The following is a 17812-nucleotide window of genomic DNA, read 5'->3' as shown; positions in this document are numbered from 1 at the left end:
AAGGATTCTAAGAAAATTAGGAGGGGGACAGGAAAGACTACCACAATAAAAAACCAAGAAGAGAGTTTCCAGAGAGTGGTTAACAGTATCAAAAATAAAGAAATCAAGGAAGAGAAATACTGAATAATGACTATTGGATTTGAAAATTAAGAAGACATTGATGACTGGGAAAAGCAGTGTTGATGGTACAATATGGTCTAAGTCAGTGCCTGATGGGTTACAAAGCTCATGGGTCTTTGAAACACTAAATAAAAACAAAAAAGAAAAGTGGCAAGTAGATGGAGACGTCAAGCTTTTCTGTGAAAAGAAGAAGATAGGGGAGCAGGTAGAAGAGAATCAGAGCCAAGGAAGGACACTTTGGTATTTCATTTTTTAAGTGGGTCTTCCTTGACCCAGTCTATAAGCCGAGCACAAGAACTAAAAGGAAAGAGGAGGTAACTGAGGCAACACAATCCCTGAGGAGAAAGGAAGGGGTTGAGTCCCAAGTACTAATTTGCATGAATTGGAAGGAAGGCAAAGGAGGAAGATGTAGTGATCAGAGTGGAAATAAATGCCTTTGTATTAGGGAGGAAAGAAGTGCTGTGAAGGAGGAGTTCAGGAAAGTTTGTTTCTGATAGTTTCTTCTTTTTCTGTGAAATGGAAAGTTAGCAGAGAAATAGGAAGTTAACAAACATTTGTAACAGTCTTCAAAGGAAATAAGAAAAGCTGAGAAATACCATATAGTATCTGAGGGTATAGTTATGACTGGATTCCTATATTTGTACAAGTACTCATTCCTATATTTTGTGGGGATTTTTTTCCTTTGTCAGTACCACTCACCCTGCTTGGGTGAGGAAGTGTAAAACAGATGAATGGAAAGTCCAGAATTGCAGGCTTGCAAGATGCTGAAGAAAATTGAAAGGGTAGGGTAAATTAAGGTTGCCGGTAGCAGAGTGATAGAAGAGAGATTCACGGGGTCTGCATTGAATGGTAAGGAAGTGATTTCAAGGGGACCTATAGAATGGGGAAAAGGAGAGGAATCAGGAACTAAAGACTATCATAGTGTTAGTAAGAAAGTATGCTTGTAGAAATTGGAGAGGACTGGCAGAATACAAGGGTATGTTTGAAGAGAAGAAGGTTGAGGTGTAAGATTCCAGGTGTATTAGTTAGTTCCAGATGAGGACAAGGCCCAAGAGGTCAACCCAAGGTGGGTTGCTGAAGTAGAGTAGAAGTGAAGCCATAGCATTTAATAGATCACAGAACTCAGAGACTATAATAGGTGTTGGGTCTTTCATGAAGGTGTTGACATTTCTGCAGAAATTGGGTGCGAGAGAAAGACACTTGGTACCAAAAACCTAGATGAGTGTGGAGAATTGAAAAAAAGGTACTTATGAGGAAGGTAGGAAATGGTACAGATGGGTTGATACAGAACCAATTCAATTGAAATCTTGCTTGATAGGGAAGTAAAACCATATGGAATTGACACATTGGAGCTGGGAGAATACTAGCAATACTTCTAGGTTATGAGAAAAGGAGCCAGGCTAAAGTAAAGTGAGGTCCTCAAGGAAACCTGTGTTTTGAATAGGTGGGTGTATTAGTCAGGGTTGCCCAGAGAAACAGAATCAATAGGCATATACAGATATGCAGAAAGAGATTTCTTATGAGGGATTGGCTCACATGATATGGCAGCTGAGAAGTCCCATGATCTACCGTCTACAAGATGGAAGTTCAGGAAGCCAGTGGTATAGTTCCAGTCCAAATCCAAAGCCTGAGGAGCCAATGGTGTAAGTCCCAGTCCAAATCCAGAGGCCTAAGAACCAGTGGGCTGATGGCCGAGGAGATGATGAATGTCCCTGCTCAAGCGGAGAGAGCAGATTTGTCCTTCCTCTACCTGTTTGTTCTATTTGGGCTCTCAATAGATTGGACGATGCCCACCACACTGAGGAAGGTGATTGTCTTTACTCAGTCTATGGATTCAAATGCTAATCTCTTCCGGAAGCACCCTCCCATGCACACAACCCCCAAAATAATGTTTTATCAGCTATCTGGATATCTCCTAGCCCAATAAAGTTGACACATAAAATTAATCATCACAGTGATTGTATATCATACTGGCTGTCTCTGGAAAATGGAACTGTTAAGCCTATTAACACTTATCCATTCTTTTCATAAACTTACCATTGATCTAATATATGCCAGGAACTATGCTGGGCGCTGGAAATATCACGAACAGGACAAGTACTGCCCCCGCCTTAATGGAGTTTAGTGTCTTTAGTCAACAAGATCCCAGACAAATAAGCAGAAAAAACTTCAGTCTGAGCATTTTATGAGGCTGTGTAGGTCTGGTTGTTGGAGGAATATTAAAAGCTAAATCAACCAAAACCTTCCCAAGAAAAAATATATGTACACAATCTGGCACCATTGATAGTGATAATGTTGAAAAGCCTTCCCACCTCTTAGAAAATGTCACTGATAGAGCTGTTTACTAAAGAGCAAACACTAGTTTACTGTATTGTTAGGGGTTATTTACATTACAACAAAGCATAGAATCGATTGATATGGAAATCAGTTAAGAATGCTTTAATAGCCAAACAACCACAGCACTGTACACTGTTATTCTAAAACATAATACCTAAGAAACATGAAAGTTAAATTTAAATGTTATATGCATGCAAGATGGAAATTTCCTAGATTCTTTTAGAAACACTATTCTGAATTGTTATTCTGAGTACCAAATGACAGGAGCAGTGAAAAGAACTAAAAATGAATTATAGGTAGATAATATGTGACTTACATGTAAGTTACATGTAAGATCATTATTTCTTTGACACTTGGCAAGCTTTACCCCAAAATAGTATTTCCTACTACAATCAGTAAATTTCAGAGACAAACATTAAACCATTTTGGGTTCATTTTGGAAAAGTTTTCTTATATAGTCAAATCTACAAATTCAATCACTATATTAAATTTTTTCTATTAAAATAAAATGTAAACTAACAATGTCAAGTTATCAGAGATAAAGCTTTCCATAAATAAATGTAATAAAATGATAAGATAAAATTGAAAACAAACAAACAAACAAAACAACCTTTAAAAATAGATTATAATGTGCTGTGGAAAAGGTGAGAAAATAAAATGAAAGGAGAAGGAACGTGAAGCAATAAAAACTTTTCACAATATATCCATATTCCTAGAGTATAAAAATGTTCAAGCCTCAAATCCTGAAACCAACAGTTCTCTTTGGCCTTCTCAGCACATCCTCACAAACCTGAAGCATGAGCACAAGCTTTTAGGGCCCGGTAAAGTCTTTGGGAGGTTTGCCACCCCCGGTTTCCCTGTGGATAAGGCTCAGTGAACAAATACCAGGCTGAAACACAAGCTTTCCTTCCCTTAGGAAGAGGGATTTGGCTTAGGATGGGTTTCAGGATTTCAATCCTGTGTTTGCTTCCCCCACCTCCATGTGAATGCAAATTTGTCATTGGTACCATTTGTCTTATAGAACATATACATTCCAAAAAACATTAATTAATATTTCATAATATAAATGTTCTTCTAGCTTATATTAAATACAATCAGGGATATGGTCCCACAGAACACATACTTGGGCCAGGTATAAAAAATGATAGTCACTTAATCAATCAACAACGACTTATGCAGTAAGCTCAAAGCACTTGGAGCAAAGCAGTGTAAAGATGAAGTCCTTGGTCACAAGTCACAGAAACTGACTGGCTAATTTTAGCAGGAAAGGAATTTATTGGCAGAATATCAAATAGCTCATAGAATCAACAGGAAGACTGAAGAACCAAGCTCAAAAACCAGGCAGGAACCAAGGGCAATCAGACAGCAGGAACCACAACAAGGTCACATGCAAGTTTGGACAGGATACGACTGCTGACCCCACCACAGGTAAAGACACGACTGGACCCGCTGGCTGCTGGGAACATACTTTAACCATCCTTACCCACTTAAGTGATTCGCATTCCCAATTCTGATTGGCCCAGCCTGGTTTTCATGCTCATGCCCTCACTGCTGGGGTCGGGAAGAGGGAATATCTGGCTAACTGGATTTTTGGAGAGGGGGTTAGAGCCCTAGTGCTCACCAAGACTCACACAATGGGGAATTTCCTTCAAACAAGAAGTGAGTTTAGATGCTCAACGGCCAAAGAAATTATAAATGCCCACTTTAGTCCACAACTTTCATCATCTAGCACACATCTTTCACCCCTGTACTTCCCCAAAGAGAGACTGTGGTCATCACTGCTGCAACTTGCCAGTATGCCATATTTTTTAAAGGGAGGTCAGCATGATATACCAGATAATATTCTCATTATTCCCTCCCCCAACTCTTAGAAATTAATTTGTTCTCCATAAGGACAATTGGTCCTGATTTTGAGGTAGTATTAATGTACATCTTCTATATAAGCATTAATATTGGGGGGGGGGGTATTATAATGAGGCCATGTTCCTATAAGTGAAAACATCAACTTAAAAAACACACTTTTGTTCAAGGTAATAAAGAACATAATAGTGATACATAGTGGAAAGATAAGTATAAATTATGCAATAAAAAGAGTACAAAGGGGTACTTACGCCAGCACTGTGTTAGAATGGCAAAGACAAGATAGAGTCCTTGCCCTCCAAAAGCTTAGAGTATATAGAATGACAGGCATTTGAATAGGCCATTGGAACGTAGTGTGAGGAGTACTGTAATGGAAATACATGCTGAGTTTGATGGAAGCATGTAGGAAGGACCCTAATCTCAAATGTGGTGGGCAGAGTGGTGGGATGGCAGGGAAGACAGACTGGAGGATGTGAGGACATAACCCAAACTGTCTTCTGAAGGATGAGTAGGAGTTAGCTTCTATCTTGCGAGTGTATTTTATAATCAAGAGCAATAAATCACTCAGACAGCAATTATGCTGCATTTTTATTGAGAACAGCTCCAATGACACCCTTTATTTCACCTATCATAGCACTGAACGCGCTTTATTGTAATCACCTGTGTGCTGCAGTCTATCTTTCCACCAACGTTTAAGCTCTGTGGTGATAGGGAGGGACCATGTCAGCCCGGTCATAGTTGTATTCGCACCATCTAGCACCTTGCCTGACACAGGGTGACAAATAAGTGTTTGCTAAAGGAGAAAACAACATCAAAACATTTTACACATGGACATAGAAGTAACTGCTACAGAAACAATCTCAACAAGTAAACTACTATTAAACTTCAGAGGCAGCTTGTATATAGCTTACTTTCAGTTGGTACTTGTGATAGTAAAGTCATAAAACTGGGCTTATACCTTTGATCTGCTGTAAAAGATTCAGAGATTCAGCTGCTGCTTACTAAATAGAAATGCAAAAGAGATTAAGAGTAATGGTGTTCATATCTGTTTTTACGTACAAAAAAGGGCTCACTTCCAAAGTCTTTACTTTCCCATTAAGCTAAATGACAAGGACTCCTTAGAAAAAAACCCAGATGTTTAAAAGGATGTACAACATGCTGCAACACAATAGGGAGGAGAAGAAGTTGAAAGGGAATCTAATAGCCCTGTTTTAGCAAGAGAGGCAATAAACTCCACTTCAGGGTTAATGCTTTATGATGCATGGAAACTTATTGTGGTCCCATGGAAAACAACATCCCGCTCTATAAAAAATGTTGGTGTTTGCAATAAATTAAACCCTAAATAGAAGATACTGATTTGTTTTGGAATTGTTAAAACATTTCTGGGCTTCACCCCCAGAGTTTCTGATTCAGTACATCTGGGAGGAGGCCAAGAACGTGCACCTCTAACAAGTTCTCAAATATGTTGATGCTATCTTGGGGGGCTACACATTCATAACAACTGGACTACAGCAATCCCTTGCCTTTTACATGGAGTTAGTGATCTCACTTACTATTATACCCCTCTACTCTTCATTCAGGTTAAAGCATCTGTCCTCATCTAAGAACATTCAAGACTTTCTTTTATCAACTTTTCTTGTGGGAGTCCCTTAGAAATGCTTAAACACATATAGTGATGGGCCATTGTAATAAACATACCTGTTTTTTATTTCATTCCCTTAATAATAGGAAGGTGAAAGTTCAGAAATATTAGAGTATGATTTTATTAGGGTTCTCCAGAGTAACAGAACCAATAGGATTGATTGATAGATTGATTGGAAGAGATTTATTGTGAGGAACTGGCTCACAGCTTATGGAGTCTGAGAAGTCCCATGGTCTGACTTCTGCAAATTGGAGAGTCAGGAAAAGTGGTGGTATTATTCTAGTTCAAGCTCAGAGGCCTGAGAATCAGGGGAGCTGATGGTGTAAATTACAGTGCAAGGACAGGAGAAAACCTATGTCTCAGTTCAGCAGGTAGGCAGAAAGTAAAAGGGGTGAATCCCTCCTTCCTCTGCTTTTTTAGTTCTATTCAGGCCCTCAACAGATAGGTTGATGCCTATCCACATTGGAGAGGGTGGTTTACTTTATCATATCCACTGGTTCAAATGCTAATTTCATCTGGAAATACCCTCACAGACACAACCAGAAATAATGTTTAACCTGGATACCCTTCGCCAAGTCAAGTTGACATGTAGAATTAACCATCATAGTGATGAAATGTTTAAGTAAAGACTTGGTATTTCCTTTCTGGAAATATGACAGTTGGAATAACCTGAAAACTCTACTACTATAAGAAATACTGGAAAAAATATTACTTTAAATCCGTAATTAACAGGCAGCTTTTTAAATGATTAAAACTCAGAACTTGGAGTGACAATGCCTCGATCTGAATCCCAGGCCTGCCACTTAATTAATAGGTGCATGACCTTGGGCAAGTTAACTTATCTGGCTCAGTTTTCTCATCTGTAAAGTTGGAAAAATATTATTATATAATGTATGGAGGGTTATATGTATTAAATGTAGAATGTTTACAGCACTATCAGTCCCATTATACATACTCTATAAAAGCATTAGCTCTTATTATTGTTGTAGTTTTATCATTATATTGTTATCTGTCAAGAATATATGGGAAATGTACAAATGTTCAAACTGAAATAGAAAAGAATATCAGATCAGGCACTGTGATCTGCATGTCTCAGCAATCTAAGAACTTGAGTTTTTACACCTATGTAGAAAGATCTGCCTAAAGCTGTATCCTCGATAAAAGAGTCAACAAAATTGCCACTTACCAGATAAGAAAGTTTGTTTACTTTGGGCTGAGTTCCAGATAGAAAAGTCTCCCTCAAAGATACAGAACCACAGGCCTTTGACTTTCATGACTATGAACTTCAAATTTATACTATGGCCTGCTCCTAGAGACCTTCAAATTGAGAAATTAACATAAAAATTAATCCTAGGCTACTGATATCTCCAGGGTACCTCAAAAAGGAAAATATAAAACCTCTGGGAAAAGATACACTTTAACCAGACTACCCAGGATTATACAGATCAAACCTCTCTGAAAATAAGCTTAAAATATAAAGTTACAAAATAAGTATGGAAGATGGCTTTACAGGTGAATTTTACAAAACATTCAAAAAAGAATTATTACCTATTCTCTTTAAGTTCTTCCAAAAAATCCAGAAGGAGGGAAGGCTCCCAAACACTTTTTACGAGGCCACTATCACCCTGATCCCAAAATCAGACAAAGACACTACAAAAAAAGAAAACTACAGGCCGATATCTCTAATGAACATAAGTGCAAAAATCTTCAACAAAATATTAGCAAACAGAATTCAGCAATACATTAAAAAGATCATACACCATGATTAAGTGGGATTCATCCCTGGTATGCAAGGGTAGTTCAACATCCACAAATCAATGTGATACATCACATTAACAAAATAAAAAACAAAAGTCATATGATCATATCAATAGATGAAGAAAAAGCATTTGACAAAATCCAGCTGCCATTTATGATAAAAACCCTTAAAAATGTGGGAATAGAGGGATCATATCTCAACATAATAAAGGCCATATATGATAAAACCACAGCTAACATCATACTCAATGGGGAGAAGCTAAAACCATTCCCCTTAAGATCAGGAACAAGGCAAGGTTGCCCACTTTCTCCACTTCTATTCAACATAGTGCTGGAAGTTCTAGCCACAGCAATCAAAAAAGAAAAAGAAATAAAAGGCATCCAAATTGGTAAGGAGGAGGTAAAATTGTCATTATATGCAGATTACATGATATTATATACAGAGAACCCTAAGGACTCCACCAAGAAACTATTAGAGCTGATAAATGAATTTAGTAAAGTAGCAGGATACAAAATTAATATTCAGAAATCAGTTGCATTTGTATATATCAATAATAAAACATCAGAAGGAGAAATTAAGAAAACAATCCCATTTACAATTGCTTCAAAGACTATAAAATACCTGGGAATAAATTTAACCAAAGATGTGAAAGATCCGTACTCAGAAAATTATAAGACACTGAAGAAAGAAATGAAAGATACAAATAGATGGAAACATATACCATGTCCATGGATAGGAAGAATTAATATAGTTAAAATGTCCATACTGCCTAAGGCAATATACATATTCAACGCAATTCCTATCAAACTACCAACGACGTTTTTCACAGAAATAGAACATAATCCTAAAATGTATATAGAACCATAAAAGACCCGGACAGCCTCAGCAATCTTGAGAAATAAGAACAAAGTGGGAGGTATAATGATACCCGACATCAAATAATACTACAAGACTACAGTAATCAAAACAGCATGGTACTGGTATAAAACAGACACATAGATCAATGGAACAGAATAGAGAGCCCAGAAATAAACCCATGCCTATATGGTCATTTAATCTACGACAATGGAAGCAATAATTTACGGTGGGTAAAGACAATCTATTCAATAAACGGTGCTGGGAAACCTGGACAGACACATGCAAAAAAATGAAGCTGGACCAACTCCTTACACCATATACAAAAATAAATTCAAGATGGCTTAAAGACTTAAATGTAAGATCTGAAACCATAAAATTCCTAGAAGAAAATATAGGAAGAAACTTTACAGACATTACCCGGAGTAAGATTTTTACTGATATATCCCCTCAGGCAAGGGAAGTAAGGAAAAAAATAAACACGTGGGATTACATCAAACTAAAAAGTTTTTTCACAGCAAAGGAAACCATCAATAAAACAAAACGGGATCCTACTGAATGGGAGAAGATATTTGCCAATGATATATCCGATAAGGGGTTAATATCCAAAATTTATAAAAAACTCACTCAACTCAACTCCAAAAAAAACAACCCAATTAAAAAATGGGCAAAGGACATGAGAAGACATTTTCCTAAGAAGACATACAGATGGCAAATAGACATATGAGAAAATGCTCAACCTCACTAACCATCAGAGAAACGCAAATAAAAACCACAATGAGATACCACCTCACCCCAGTCAGGATGGCTATCATCAATAAATCAATAAACAACAAGGGCTGGTGAGGATGTGGAGAAAAGGGAACCCTTGTGCACTGTTGGTGGGATTGCAGATTGGTGCAGCCACTATGGAAAACAGTATGGAGGTATCTCAAAAATCTGAAAATGGAACTACCTTATGACCCAGCAATTCCACTCCTACGTATCTATCCGGAGAAATCTAAAACTCTAATTCAAAAAAATGTATGCACCCCTATGTTCATTGCAGCACTATACACAATAGCCAAGATACGGAAACAACCGAAATGCCCATCGGTAGACGACTGGGTTAAGAAACTGTGGTACATTTATACAATGGAGTATTATGCAGCCATAAAGAAGAAAGAAATCTTACCATTTGCAACAACATGGATGGACCTAGAGAACATTATGTTAAGTGAAATAAGTCAGACAAAGACAAATGCCATATGATCTCACTTATATGTGGAATTAAAGAAAAGAATAAATGAATGAACTATTCAGAAACAGTTTCAGAGACATAGAGAAAAAACTGAAGGTACTAAATGGGAGGGGGGAAGGGATAAGGGGGAAGGTGAGGGGATTAGAAAGCACAGTCAGTAACCACAGAATTGCCATGGGGTTACAAAAGTTAATTTGGGGAATGTAATCAATAATGTTGTAAAGATTTTGTAGGGTATCCAATGGACACTTGTCTCGTTAGGGAGACCACCTCAGGGAAGATGTAGATGCCTGACCACTGCACTGTACACCTGAAGCTGAATAATAATGAATGCCAACTATAATTATATATATATATATATATATATATATATATATATATATATATATACATATATATATGTATATATGTATATATATGTATATATATATGTATATATGTATGTATATACTTACAAGAAGCGGAGTACAGCATTAGGAATAGAGACAGTGGAAATGTAATGGCTCTTTGTGATATCAGAGGGATAGTGGATGGGGGGAGGGGGGTTGACACAGTGTGAGGGATATAAATGATAAATGTCTAACTATTACTTTGTTTTGTGCACCTGAAACTAAAAAAAAAAAAAAAAAAAAAAAGCAATAGCAAATGTGACTTTGGCACTAGATAGACAAACAGATCACTGGTACAAAACAGGTGGCAGACTCACTGATGTCATTTCTTGGAATAAATTGGGGAAGTATTATAAATCATTGGGAAACAGTGATAGCATGATCATTACCTACATGTAAAAAAATAAATTAAATACCAGCCTCATTATATGATGGGAAAAAAAAAACATGTATGGAAATAATCCACCATTAGAGTCAGCAGACACAATAAACATTAAGATTAACCCTATTTGATATAATTAAGTAACCTAATATAGTTATCTATAGTATAAAAATATGACCATATTAAGATATTAGAAACTCCAAATTCTATTTTTAAAATTAAGAAACTATAAAAAGAAAAAAAATTGATTTGAAAAATAGAATTTCAAGAAGTGAAAAATACACCCACTAAAATTTTTCACAGTCATAGCTAAAGAGACAATTAGTGAACTGGAAGATAGATTTGAACCAATTACAGAGAATGAAGCAACTACTGAGATAGAAAATATGAGAAGTTAACAGTAGGATGACAGACCATCCTATTTTGCCTGGGACTTTCCTGGTTTTAGTACTGAAAGTCTCATATCCCGGGATAGTCCTCAGTCCCAAACAAACTGGGTAATTGGTCACCCTACTTAACAGATACAAAGAATATAATGAGAAGGGCCGACGTAAGATTTCCAGCATGAAAGAATATTAAGAATGGGAGAGAGGAAATACTTGAAGAGATAACAACTGTGAATTTTCCAGAATTGATGAATATGAATTCTAAAAATAACAGGGAAAAAAATCTTAAGATTCAGGGATCACAGATACCAAGAAACATAAATAAATAAATAAATAAATAAATAAATAAATAAATAAATAAATAAATAAATAAAATAAAATTATACTCAGGCACATCATAGAGAAATTGCAGAACATCAAAGACAAAGGGTAATTATTGTGAATTACCATAGAGAGAAAACAGGTTATCTACAAAGGAATAAAATATACAGTGGCAGGAGATAGATAATACAAATATTGTACAGAAGTCAATGACAATAATTGTAAAGGCCTGAGATGAAATAACTCATCACCAGGAATTTATGCTCAGCCAAAAATTACTTACAAGTCAAGGCAACACCCTAATCCTACCTGATGAAAGGCTATTCTCACACTCACTGCCATAAAGGGAGACAGCTCTCCTGGCTCTGGCCCAGTTTCACGGTGTATCCTACCACACCCCAGACCAAGTTTGCCTCTTCACCAGAAAGTGAGAGACTGGGAGCTTATGTACTTGCTGACTGCCTTTGCCAAGTGCTGTTTCTGGCGTTCACCTTGAGCCTCTTTATACAACAAAGGAAAACCCACAGTAACCCAAGTTGAACAGAGAGCTGAAACCAGAGTGGTAAGGAAATACCACAGGCTATTCTGAGGTATTTTCCAATAAAAGGAGCCTAGAGTTTCACGATTAATGGCAATGGAGGAGACAGGAGAAACCGTGAACCCATGGAATGGAGAGTCAGAATTGGGACCTTTACAAGCCAAGATCTTAGAAGGGCTACAGCGAGAGGATGAGAGAGAAGAAGCCCGGCTGGAAAAAAGAATCATTAAAGGAAAACTGTCTCTCATAGGCCTCATCATGGGGTAAGGGAGGAATAAAAAATCACCCGGTGAATTCATAAGCACAACTCTGCCCACACATGGGTTTGGTATTCACATTAATTTGTGTGGTCTAGGAAAGTTCATGCCAAATGCTTCTGGTTCAATAGTGCCTCAGGGCATCGGGTAGAAACAAAGGCAAATCCTCACTACAAAAATGCACATTCAGTTCAGGCTTTGCTATACTTCATTCTTCCACAAAAAATATAAATGTGTCCATGTGTGAGTGTGTGTGTGTGTGTGTGTGTGTGTGTGTGTGTGTGTGTTATTGATGTAAGTTAATAGTTCTTCGGATGAGTATTATGAAACTGCTATTCAAGCAGCTCCATATATCATTAGTGCTAAAATTGAATTCCTTTTAGAATTCAGTAGTTACCAGCCTACTTGCTCAGGTATACATTCCTAAAATTTCTTGCTCTACATTTTGAAAAGGCATTATACGATGTTCAATGAACTCTTTCATTTGTGACAATCAATGTTTAACATTCTAAAAGTTTAAGTCATTTGATTTACAGTTTTTATAAAATTATATAATTCCCTGGGTCTTTAATTATATACTTTCCAAGCCATATATATAGCTAATCCTTCCAAAAGGCTTCTTGTATTCAAAATAATAATATTATTTTTAGTGTTTCCTCAACAACTACTAGTCTCTCATAAAAGTTGTCACAATTGTTTTTTTTGTTTTGTTTTTAATTATATTCTGATACCCCCTTTAATACCTAGCACAGTATGAATCGTGATGAATTGCTTAAGGTCTATGTGATTAGCGAAAGAGAAATAAGGAGGAATTCAGGGTATGGATGCTGGTAGAAAGAGGTTGCTGTTCTGGGTGTTAAGCATTAACTCAGATCCCGAAATGTTTTGGAACTACAAACCAAATGTCCCCAGGCCTCACCTATGTGGCTTCAGGGTGCTATCAACTTCCATAACTTTAGGACCTCAGCACCTTGCCAATATCTCCCACCACTGTGAGTCATTCTGGGAGCCCCTGGGGTGATTCAAATACATTAAAAAGCCTGTGCTCTGCTGCTTTTATACCCAATGTCCTCAGTATATCCACTGCATCTGGAAACTCTTGTGGACCTCACAGCCTCCACTGGAATGCTTCCTCTGCTCAGGTAGGAAGCTGCCCAGCCTGGGATGCTATTTCCTGTGGCAAAGCCTTTGAGGTGTCACCGTGACAACTTCAAGCCTCCCTACATTGATCCAGGCTCTTTAGATGCAGAAATGGGGAGACTGACCTTTCCATAGGGATTGGTTCTGGCCTCTGGGCAGGCCTGGATAGTCAGATGTCCTTGTGTTCCCTCCATCTTATTGTTGCTCCAGTTCCTGGCCCCAAACACAAAAAGGATTCCTGTACTTACCACTCAAATCACTTGCTCAATTGATGCATGCATTTCAGTTTAGGCTTAGCTGGGATATCTACTTGCAAAACAATTTCTTGTTCATTAAAAAAATATATATATGGTGTACCTATTATGTGCAGGCTGCTGGGCTAGGAGTTGTGGTAGAGACAAGGAATTAGAGACAACTACTCAGGCATGAGATTGACATGCTTCCACCTGAGGCAGATGGCCAGAGTCCAGTTGTAGCATCTTCTTTTTAAAAAACCTCATCAATCCTAATATCAACCCTGCTACATTTTGAAATTTGATATTTAAAAATCTGACTTAGGACAATGGAGACTAGGCCAAATAAAGAAAAGCCTAAATTGTTCCCAAAGGTTAATGAATGATGGTGAGGTTTATTATTCAGGGAGCTAAATAAAAATCCAGAGCAGTTTCAGTTGAATACATGCCTGTCCGTGAGGAGCCATCATCGCCTGGTGTTTAAGCTGCCACCAAGTCATTAGATACTTTTGGAACCTGCATTAATTCTTATAATAAGTTTGTGCCTTGGGCAGTAAATATCTAGGACTGAAAGAACATGGATCATCTAATGAGCATACCTTATCACCTTGTCCTGTGATGGCAGATGACAAGATAGATGACCTATGATGGAAGATGACAAGATGTCTGTATCACTGTAGACAAACAAATGATTCATATCAGAACAGACAACTGGCCATTGATTGTACAGGAGACTTAAATCATAATGCTGACATCTAAAAGAGAGACGCTCACTAACACAGGGAGAAAAAACATGACCAGTAGTTTCCTATGGTATGGGAACATATACCAGACGGATACATTTAACATTACAAAAAAAAAAAAAAAAAATGAAATCTTCTACATCCTGGATTTCTCTTCCAGTTCTGAAACTGTGGAATCTACTCATGTATCTAGATACACGCTGTCCAATACAGTAGCCACTAACCACATGTGGCACTGAGCATGGGAAATGTGGCTAGTCCAAATTGAAATATGCTGTAAGTATAAAATATATGCCATATTTCTGAGATTTATTAAAATAAACAATGTAAAAGATCTTTAAAAATATTGATCACATGTTGAAATCAGAATATTCTGTATTTTATTGATCACCTGTTGAAATCAGGATAATCTGGATATTTTGGTTTAAGTAAAATATATTTTAAAAAGTAATTTAACCTGCTTCTTTTATCATTTTTATATGTGGCTACCAGAAAATTCAAAATTACATTTACAGCTTGCATTATCATTGTATTGGCTAGCACTGGCTTAGATATAACTGTATTTACTGTATTTAGAGATAATAACCTGAAGCTAGCCCTTTTGTGTTTAGATAAAATGTCCACTAATATCACCTCAACAGGTTCACATAAGCAACTGTCACTGTGCTCAGTGTTCTGAGACAGATAAATAGTAACTTGTGCCATTGATAAGGCCAACGTTCCATCATTGCCCTGAATTCAAAAGAAGGTCCACCATGAAGAAGCCTACAAAACAAAGCCACTTACAACAGACTTTTTCATCCTGTGGCTTCAGCTACATGAACTAGCATAAATAGCTAAATTAGATAAATTCTAGAGGTATCCCCAAAATATCCTTTGGCTACTAAAGAACGGGTATCATTTGGCTCACTTTGAAAGAAAAATTCCTTGAAAACAAATAGAATATATTTGTGAGCTCCTGGAGTTGCAAGACTGATGCAAGGTCAATGACACTGAAAACACCTTTGTTATAGAATGACTCATGCCCTCCCCCCCCCCCCCCCGCCCCAGTTCATAGATGAAGCCCTCACCCATAGTGTGACTGCCTTTGAAGATAGCTTTTAAGGAGGCAAGGTTAAATGAGGTCAAGGAGGCAAGGTTAAGAAGAGGCCCTAATCAAATAGGCCTAGAGTCCTTAAAAGAAGAGGATGCTTGACACCAGACCGGGCCTCTCCCCACTACTCTTCATGACCCCAAGTAAGTGCAGAAGAAAAGCTATGTAAGGATGTAGCAAGAAGGTAGCAGTCCACAAGTCAGGAATAGTCTCACCAGAAACCAAATTTGCTGGCACCTTGATCATGGACTTCGAACCTCCAGAACCGTGAGAAATAAAGTTTGTTGTTTAAACCAGTCTATGTTATTTTATTATGGCAGTCCAAGCAGAATAAAGCATCCATTAAAGGGAATTCTGGAGAAAGAGTTTATAAAACCAGTCTCATGGATCTGTAACCGCCTTCCTTGCTTGCTGATGTGACACCACATAATGGAGACCTGATGTCTTAGCAGTGACCTAGAAGTACTAAAGAAATCAGCAACACTCAAAGGCTCAAGATTGGTAAATTTCACATCCCTGAGAAGATATATTTTGAAATTTTCAAGTTGCTACAAAAGAACTGCTATGATATCTGTATGTGCCATGGGACCTTTCTAAAATTTTTCTTGCTGAAAAAGAACTTCAGAATTTTCAAGAGAAGCATAAAACCTTAGCTGTAGATGTCACTCTAATAAATATTAAGAGATTCTAATCTTGTTCTTTTACCTTGCACTCAAACTAGCCCTTAATTTAATATATCTTCACCTAAGTAGTTCTCATTAATAAGAATATGCTCTAAAATCAGGCCATTATCTATACTAAATTAATGCAATGGAGAATTTATTTTAATTCTAGACAGGTGGGTATCAAACGTCTCTGGCTCTAAGAATCATGTGTGGAGCTTATTAAAAATGCAGATTCTGGGTTCCCATCACCTGGGGGTTTTGACTGGAGAAGTAAGTATCTAAGGTGGAGTCAGACCTTTATATTAAAAATACATCCCAGGGATTCCTGATCTAGGCATCCCCTAGACCACATGTGAGAAACATTAGTCTAGGTTTCAAGCAAATTTGAAGAGCAAGTTATCCTGAATTTATTAGATTGGTGCAAAAGTAATTGCGATTTTTGCAATTATTTTTAACCTTTGAACCCGCAATTACTTTTGCACTAACCTAATAAATGGCATACACTTAATGTTGTCCACATGCTGCCATTCGTTTAATTATACTTTGAAATGTATGCAGGCCCTCATTTTGTAACTCTCCGTTATGTCCCCAATAATGGCAATTTTACTGAAATGGTTATGTATGCTAACTTCATTTAATGTTTCACACACAAACTACGTACCAAAACTCATGTCAACACTTCAGTTGAAGGGGCATTATTAACAAGCTGTAAAGAACATTTGCATTCCACAGTAAGTTTTGATCTAAAGTGAACAATGGAAGGAAAAGGGAAATGTATTCATTCACCCAAGTTTATATTAGTGACGACATTAGTGAAATCTGTTCCCTTAAGCAACAAATATAGGTGTGTGATATTGTGCTAGCACGAAGGGAGAGACAGAGATGCATTAGAGAGAGATCTGTCCTCAAGAGGTTTATAGTCTACTAGGACAGCTAAGGCATGGCCACAGCTACTGACATGGAAGATGAGAAGTGCTACACCATAAGGAGTACAAATCGAACATTGTGGGATTTTAGGGGAGGGAACATTCAGTATGATTGCAGTAAAGGCTGAATGTGGGGAAATGGCAGAAGATGAAGCCACAGAGATAGGCAAGGGCCAGATCATGAAGAGTCTTGTTTGCTAAACTAAGGAATTTGATATTTATCCTAAGAGTTATGGGGAGCCGCTGGAAGATTTTAAGGAAAGAGGTGACATGCATTCACGCCATCAGTAATTACTGAACACTTGCTGCATATCCAGCACTGAGTGGAACCAGTCACCTGTGGCACTTTTAAACTGTCTCTGAGCCCAGTTTCTACTCAGACCTACCCAAGTAGAACCTCTAAGGCTGGTGAACAGTACAGTGCTATTTAAAATCTCTCCCTGTGATTCTGATACACAGCCAAGTGAGGCAACCACCATCGAAGGGTATATTTGAATATGTACACATGAAAAGAATCTTTGCCCTAAGGTGTCTTCACCTGGAGAGCATTTGAGCAAAGTAACTGAGCTAATGATAAAATCACTTATGTGGTGAATGTTGCTGAAATCAACAGAGCAGGAGGCAGCAGCAGAAAAGCTGGCAAGTGAGGTAGGTGTCAATTGATTGGGTCCTTTAATTCTTGAACAAGGAACACACTCCAAAACAATTATTTCAGGAAACTGTTTTGTCTGTGACATCAGATAGAAGAAGAAACTGGAGGCAGAGATACCAAGAAGAGCTGGACACTGTAATTTAAGCATAGGATTATGGCGGAAGGCTGAGGTGATGACTGAGGGGATGGAGGAAAGTAAGTGAAACTGAATGACAGTGTTTGGGAACTGCCACATGGCTTATAATGTGTGTCACTAATGACAAAGGAAAGAAAC

At 37.6% G+C, this 17812-nt stretch overlaps 1 protein-coding gene across 4 annotated transcripts in view; it reads right to left on the bottom strand.

Annotated features, from left to right (window-relative positions):
- ATG10 (autophagy related 10) overlaps nt 1-17812 on the bottom strand; it is a 330308-nt gene that overhangs the window by 222093 nt on the left and 90403 nt on the right. The gene's annotated exons all lie outside the window — the stretch shown is intronic.

The sequence above is a fragment of the Rhinolophus sinicus genome, chromosome 3, assembly GCF_057876585.1.
Source record: "Rhinolophus sinicus isolate RSI-liver-muscle chromosome 3, RSI-T2T, whole genome shotgun sequence".
NCBI lineage: Eukaryota > Metazoa > Chordata > Mammalia > Chiroptera > Rhinolophidae > Rhinolophus > Rhinolophus sinicus.
The sequence above is the reverse complement of the archived record's forward strand: the minus strand, read 5'-3'. Positions and strand labels throughout refer to the sequence as shown.